The sequence below is a fragment of the Gadus morhua genome, chromosome 2 (genome assembly GCF_902167405.1).
Source record: "Gadus morhua chromosome 2, gadMor3.0, whole genome shotgun sequence".
Classification (NCBI taxonomy): Eukaryota; Metazoa; Chordata; class Actinopteri; order Gadiformes; family Gadidae; genus Gadus; species Gadus morhua.
This window is the reverse complement of record NC_044049.1, coordinates 14,532,755-14,540,759: the sequence shown is the minus strand read 5'-3', so window position 1 is coordinate 14,540,759 and position 8,005 is coordinate 14,532,755. Positions and strand designations below refer to the sequence as shown.

Below are 8,005 nucleotides of genomic sequence, written 5' to 3'. Positions count from 1 at the left end.
TTTAACTGTAGTTCTGCGCACCGTACACCCCTCGACGCAGACTACTTTTATTAAAATCCTCTCACATAGAGCACCCAACAAACAAACATGACACAACAACGGTGGCGACAATAATGAACAATACAACGTGATAACCGAACACGAACAACCCAAACCCAATTAACCCTATTATTCTAACGAATATAATTATTATTTACACACACACATTCATTCATGGTCGAGGATCCTGCGGCGCCTGAAAATAAATAGAGGAATATTAACATAAGCAGTATAGGCTACAAAATGAGTCCAGCAGTACGACTGAATGAGGTTTGTTTCAAACTACGCCATGCGCCCGTGACTTGCATTGTATGGAGCCAGTTTCCTGCCATAATTCAAACCTGAAAAGAAAAGTTTCAAAGGCTTGTAAGTCTGGGTTTGAAAACTCAACACCTTGTAAAAAAGGTTTTGCAACACTGAAAAAAGACATTATAACCTGAAAAAAATTCAAACAACTGTAAAAATGATTTTGTGTTCTATTTTATCTTCTTCATCATTTTCACCAACACATTTTCAAAGTTTTTTTTTTTTTTCCACAAACATGTTTTCAAAGTTCAAACAATATCACCAGCGCATTTGCAGAGTTTCAAATCTGCCACTGTTCTAACAGTGTATTTCATTGTTTCCCGGTTTTGAAACCTTGTAAATGCAAACAGGTGTTCATACATTGAGAAATAAGTTTTGAAAGGTTGAATATTTATTTTTAAAAACTTGTAAAGGTGTATGTTTACGCCATTGCAATGTATTTTTTCAGAAGTGACTTATCAGCACTGACTTTTCAGAGATTCGACCACACAGGCGCAAGCTTTGAGTCACGTGAATATTGGCAGTATTCTGTCGCGCATTTGTTTTGAAACTCCTGACAGTCTCTGAAGAAAAGGGTTAGCAACCAATAGGTTTAGAGATAAATGGTCCTTCCCCCAGGAACGTTTTCTTTTTCTTCAGACTGTCAGGAGTTTCAAAACGAATGCGCGACAGAACGCTGCCAATATTCACGTGACTCAAAGCTTGCGCCTGCATGGTCAAATCTCTGAAAAGTCAGTTCTGAAAAAAGACATTGCAAAGGCGTAAACGTACACCTTTACATGTTTTTAACACCTGTTTGCAGAATCCCATTTACAAGGTTTCAAAACCGGGAAACAATGAAATACACTGTTAGAACAGTGCCAGATTTGAAACTCTGCAAATGCGCTGGTGATATTGTTTGAACTTTGAAAATGTGTTGGTGAAAATGATGAAGATAAAATAGAACACAAATCATGTTTACAGATGTTTGAATTTTAGTGTATAACCCTTTGAAACTTTTTTTTTCAGGTTGGAATTATGGCAGGAAACTGGCTCCATAGCATTGCGCTCTCGAAATGCATTTTGGGTCCGTCCGTTCAGACCTGTCCATGGTTCAGAGTCGCACTCGCGACGCTCATCCGTCGAAGGACGCATGGTGTGTGGAACAAGCGTACATAGGCCTACCTGATCGCGTTCATTTGTTCGCCTCCCTCCACCTCCCTCTCTCTCCGGTGCATATTTAAGCCACTTCTTCAGTGTCCCTGAAAAAACAATATGGGTGGTCCCTGGCAGCTGTTTTTGGAGTGCAGCTGAAAGAAAGAAAGAAACAAACAAACAGACCCGGTCAAGAATTACCAACATGGCGACGGTAAGCTGTAACATGGCCATGGCCATTTTTTGCATAGTGCACCAGGCAAAAAGTCAGCAATTTGTTTCCTAACCACAGACCCTTAACGCTGGTGCGCAGTGCATTGGTTTCACTGTCCTCTCAGTCTCATTTTACTGCACTATGGGTTACCACATCGACTCCATCCCAGTTACTTCTTTGATTACAGAATGCATGCATGCAGGGTTAAATTGGTAGCTACGGGACGACGCTGAAGTTGGCATCCGATTCGCAGCATCCGATTCGGCAGCTGGTCCACTTTAAATCGGTCCTTATTGAAAACCACTACACCTAGACTCTTCAAATCTGGAGTAAATGATCACAGTGAGGCTATACATTATGTAAAACATAGTTTCAGATTTGTGAGCCTTTACTCTATTTGTGAAAATGCAATAAAGGCACATTTTAATGCTTTTTAGGGGTCCAGACCGCATTAGAACTGATCCTGATTAAAAACCACTACACCTAGACTCTTCAAATCTGGACTAAATTATCATAGTGAGGCTATACATTATGTAAAACATATTTTCAGATTTGTGAAACCTTTACCCTATTTGTGAAAATGCAATACAGGCTCATTTAGGGGTCCAGACCGCATTGCATTTTCACAAATAGGGTAAAGGTTTCAAAAGTCTGAAACTATGTTTTACATAATGTATAGCCTTACTGTGATAATGTAGTCCAGATTTGAAGAGTATAGGTGTAGTGGTTTTCAATCAGGACCGATTTGAAGATTCTAAGTGGTTTTCAAGCCGAATCGGATGCTGCGAATCGGATTCCAACTTCAGCGTCGTGGCTACGGGCATGTATGCCCGTAGCCCGACATACCACTCGTAGCCAATGCTAGCGGAGTAGCGCGTTGTTACATTCTTATGTGAATGTAGGCTTTCGGTGCAAGATAGCTAGATAGTAAAAGTAAAATAACGTCAAACTAAAGTGTTCTATAGCGCTGACTGATACTCCAAGAGTGCAGTGCAGAATATTGTCAGTGTTAAAAGCATTGCTGCATCTGGACACAAAACTGAGATCGCATAGTAGCCTATGAATGGACTTTTTCTGATTTTACATGAAATAAGCATAGCTCAGAAGACTACCCATAGTGCATATTAAAGAATCGACTTGCTGGTTTAAAAGCATTTATTTTAATCAGTGGTATCTGTGTCTAATGCTTGTGTGGTGTGACTGAGTTTTGCCAAACATACCGAACAGTACATCACTAAGGACAGTGCTTTTAAAGGCTTCCTTGAAGCCTTTCCCTGCCCAGTTGAAGCGACACGCCAGGTTATTTGTTAGGCCACTCTGCAACATCCTTCTTACGGCCTCTTCTGCAGTGTGCCCTCCAATTAGACTGAATGTTAAGATCTGACAAGACATAATAAACCAACAAACAAGTGAAACATTGATAATTATAACATGTATAATTACAATATCTCCCAAAAGTGAATAGGCCTACACCCCTCCCATTTTTGCAAATATTTTATTGTATCTTTTCATAGGATAACCCTTGGCATGAAACTTTATTATAACTTAAACTAGTCATTATACGTATTGTAGAGAACTATAGATTTATTGTCCTCAGAATATGACTAAAAACGCATCCATTAACAACTAAACAGCTGGCCACATAACTGAGTACACTTAATTATGAACATGACCATTGCGCCTATAGTGACAATAAATCTTATCGTAATCTACAAACTCTACACGGACTTCTTTAAGTTACATCAAAGTTTCATGTCTATAGAGTTATCCCATGAGAAGATACATTAAAACATTTGAAAAAATGGCTAGGGTTTTGTGAGATACTGTATATGTACCAATTTAGGTTAGGTGAACTTCTCACTGTTTCACATAATGAGTAATGTGTTAATTTTGTTTTGAAAGATAATTCCTACAAATACTGAGTGATGTAGTGGATGGCTGGAAAGAAGAGGTATGGTTTTATTAATTTACACATATACTTTGACTAGCTTTTGGGTAGTGCAGATTTGTACCTACCATCTTTTGTTTTTCGCAGGGGGTTTCTCTCATAACAGCCTCTGCTAATTGAAACTCCTCCATTGTCCTCAGAGGCAGCTTGATGGACGAAGCGGCAGCTTCTGGTGCTACCGGCCTCACCATCTCTCTCCTAAGCGCCCTCACTTCACTCCCCAGGTTGGTAATTTCCGCTTTCATCAATTTATTTTCTTCCAGCACTTTGGAAAGCAGCTCCACGACTTTAGATATTCCCATATCTGTTCATAGAAGTTACTTATTAGAAATGTTTTCTGGGGTTTGGTGTACTTTGGTGTACTTTCCCATTTCATCTTAATTATAATGTGTATGATAATGATGAAAACAATGGTTAGAATGTTTGTCTCCTCGACTTACCATGCAATAGCTGGTGGCTTGGTTGGACTGTATCTACAGGTGCTGGTCAAATTATTAGAATATCATGAAAAAGTTGATTTATTTCAGTAATTATATTCAGAACGTGAAACTTACATATTATATCAATTCATTACACACAGATTGATATATTTGAAATGTTTATTTCTTTTAATTTGGATGATTAGTACTGACAATTACTGAAAATCCCAAATTCAGTATCTCAGAAAATTAGAATATTAGTTACGACTAGTACAAAAAATGATTTTTTAGAAATGTGGGCCAACTGAAAAGTATGAACATGGAAAGTTTCAGCATGTATGGCAATCAATACTTAGTTGCAGCTCCTTTTACCTGAATTGCTGCAGCAATACGGCGTGGCATGGAGTCGACCAGTCTGTTGCACTCCTCAGGTGTTATGAGAGCCCAGGTTGCTTTAATAGTGGCCTTCAGCTCTTCAGCATTGTTGGGTCTGGCATCTCGCATCTTCCGCTTCACAATACCCCATAGGTTTTCTATGGGGTTAAGGTCAGGTGAGTTTGCAGGCCAATCAAGAAGAGGGATACCATGGTCCTTAAACCAGGTACTGGTAGATTTGGCACTGTGTGCAGGTGCCAAGTCATGTTGGAAAATGAAATCGTCACCTCCATAAAGTTGGTCCGCGGCAGGCAGCATAAAGTGTTCTAAAACTTCCTGGTAGACTGCTGCATTGACCCTGGACCTCAGGAAACACAGTGGACCAACAGCAGCAGATGACATGGCACCCCAGACCATTACTGACTGTGGAAATTTTACACTGGACTTCAGGCAACGTGGATTCTGTGCCTCTCCTGTCTTCCTCCAGACTCTGGGACCTTGATTTCCAAAGGAGATACAAAATTTACTTTCATCTGAAAACATAACTTTGGACCACTCAGCAGCAGTCCAGTCCTTTTTGTCTTGAGCCCAGGCGAGACGCTTTTGACGTTGTCTCTTATTCAAGAGTGGCTTTACACGAGGAATGCGACAGCTGAAGCCCATATCTTGCACACGTCGGTGTGTGGTGCTTCTTGAAGCACTGACTCCAGCTACAGTCCACTCTTTCTGGATCTCCCCCACATTTTTGAATCGGTTTTGTTTGACAATCCTCTCCAGGGCGCGTTTATCCCTCTTGCTTGTACACTCTTTTCTACCACATCTTTTTCTTCCCTTCGCCTCTCTATTAATGTGCTTGGACACAGAGCTCTGGGAACATCCAACCTCTTTGGCAATGACCTTTTGTGTCTTGCCCTCCTTTTTTAAAGTATCAATGGTCATCTTTTGGACAGTTGTCAAGTCAGCAGTCTTCCCCATGATTGTGTGTCATACAGAATCAAAACGAGAGACCATTTAAAGGCTTTTCCAGGTGTTTTGAGTTAGTTAGCTATTTAGAGTGTGGCACCAGGTGTCTTCAATATCTGACCTTTTCACCATATTCTAATTTTCTGAGATGTTGAATTTAGGGTTTTCATTGGTTGTCAGCTATAATCATCTTCTTTTTGGCAAAAAACACTTATAATGTATCAGTCTGTTTGGAATGAATGTATACATTCTACAGGTTTGACTTTCTAAATGGAATTAATGAAATAAATCAACTTTTTCATGATATTCTAATAATATGACCAGCACCTGTATATTCAAAAGTCATTGATTAGTGTCAAGTGCCAATGATTATATATTTTTTTCAAAGTAGTGTATTTAAGGAAGAGTTTGTAAGATTTACCTTGTAAGAAATTTATATAAATACATGTTCAATCCATACATGTTGAAATTAGTTGTTCTACTGATGCCAAAACCTACCTAGATGTAGTAGCTCAAGTCTCTGGCTGCCATTTGATTGAGCTGGAATAAAAAAGTCATGTTATTGTGTGTAAGTTACAATATTTTAAGTTTTACTTGTTCAACCATCAGTTAGCCTGATATCGAGGAAGTTTGGCTTGGTCCTGGGATGCCGTGTGTGTGTGTGTGTGTGTGTGTGTGTGTGTGTGTGTGTGTGTGTGTGTGTGTGTGTGTGTGTGTGTGTGTGTGTGTGTGTGTGTGTCTTTACTGCACAAGAGGAATGGCTTTGTATGCAGTTGGGTAGTCCTTCATCCAGTCAGACCAACAATGAAATGTGTCAAAAAAAACGTGTTGGTTTGAAGCAATGATCAACGGGGAAGATGGGGAAAACTATGTATGAGGAACAATTATTTAAAGTAAAATTACCTCTTTGGGTGGTCGATGGCCCAAATAGCCACTCACTATTGATGTCTGAAAAAAATGAAACACTTCAAAACTGAATAAGAGAGCCAAATGGTATTTCTAACATATGTGTTAAACATGGTGTTGTTTCAAATGGTGCTTCAAAGTACCATTTGTACTGGCATTAACCAGTAAACACATGCAACATATTTTTACCTACCTGGCCCAACATCTACAGATTGTCGTGCTGTTTTTCTTGGGGGGGGTGGTGCCTCGTCATCAGTGTCCACACCTTGAAGCATAGTAAGTGCCAGTTTAGACAAAATGGACAAAATGGGCAGTCAAACAGCCGTTTCTGAAATATTTATATTTTAATTTCTAAAATGTTTCATTGCTGTTCAGTTTAACTCTAAAGGTCTGCACCTTCAAAAAAGTGTTGCGGCGGGCCCGTAGTGGTCTGGACTCTTCCAGCTGGCTCCTGCAGGTAGCGTGAGTTTGGCCTTTGGAACAAATCAAGGACAGTCATGGCAGTCAGTGGGTAACACCAGAAATATTAACAGAGAACTTATACATTTATGCATTTAGCAGATGCTTTGAGCTGAAGCGATTTACAACAAGAGGACTAACATTTAAGCTACAACACTATTTAAAACCTTGCTAAGAGTGCCAAAAAGTGCCACTAGTCACCCGAACACTGTCTGAAGTTTGAGTGCAATAGAAAGATGGAAGAGAGTGCATTGAAAGTTAAAAAGTGTTGGGACAAGAGTCATTCTAGGAAGAGCTGAGTTTTCAGGAGCTTTTCGAAGGTAGTGAGGGATGATAAGTTGCCTGTGGATGGTTCAGAGAACTACCTGCTATTAGCAGCCACTTTGTCAGTAAAGAATGAAGCATAAGGTTCTGCTGTGAGGTTTGTAGCAAGAGGGGAAAGGTTTAGTAGATATTTGAAAGTAGAGAACAGTTTCCGGGCGTCAGTTGTATTGTGAATCTCAGTTGTATTGTGAATTTTTCGCTGCTGTGACATTGTAAGCAAAAGATGATAATAGTTACTGGTATTGTGTTAAATCTGATAGGTTAGTTTTATGCCATTCTCTCTCAGCAGCCCATGAGGTTAGAGCGCATCGATTGAAGGGAGTCGTTTATCCAAGGAAGGGGCTTAGAGGGTTGGGAGGGTCTGATGGATAGCGGGAATGTGTGGCCCAATTCACCTCTGGAGAGGAGAACATTTTTTGTTTTTTACCTTTTTTTCCTTCTGATAGGGTCTTCAGCCTCTGACTGTATGTCTGATGTTAAACACAGTAAGGACTTTTTCAGGTAGTCCTTTGCCTTTACATATGTTGCTGAAAGTGAATGGCATGCATTAGTGAAATTTAGCAAGTTGAATCTTATAGAAACGTTTTCATATGCCGCATTTTTCCTTACAACAGCTAACCAAGACCCTCACGTCACCGTGCACGTCCCACACTGCACCTGGAGGAAGGTGGTGCGCGACTGCCTTCTGGAGGCGGTTATGATCGTAAGAACTAGGAGGCCAGAAACAATTCCATGACTCCCCTGCCTCCTCCAACCAGCTGCTTGGCACTATGGTAGTGCTCCTATCTTTGAATTCGACGACCTTCCACACCTGTGCCATCTGTCAATGAGGTGAATGAAAGAAAATTGAAGAATTGGCCAAAACTGAACTTTTGAACTCTTAAAAATGGGTAAACCGTCGATGTTGAATTGTAACCG

The 8,005-nt window shown here is 40.1% G+C and overlaps 1 long non-coding RNA gene across 1 annotated transcript; it reads right to left on the bottom strand.

Moving 5' to 3' along the window:
- Window positions 1–7,634, bottom strand: LOC115557694 (uncharacterized). Its single transcript, XR_003979222.1, has 9 exons — window positions 7,515–7,634; window positions 6,701–6,777; window positions 6,302–6,569; window positions 5,897–5,938; window positions 4,082–4,114; window positions 3,710–3,945; window positions 2,914–3,073; window positions 1,510–1,634; window positions 1–235 (listed from the first exon to the last, which is right to left on the bottom strand). It is a non-coding gene; the product is annotated as an uncharacterized LOC115557694 (long non-coding RNA).
- Between the last annotated feature and the right edge of the window lie 371 nt (window positions 7,635–8,005).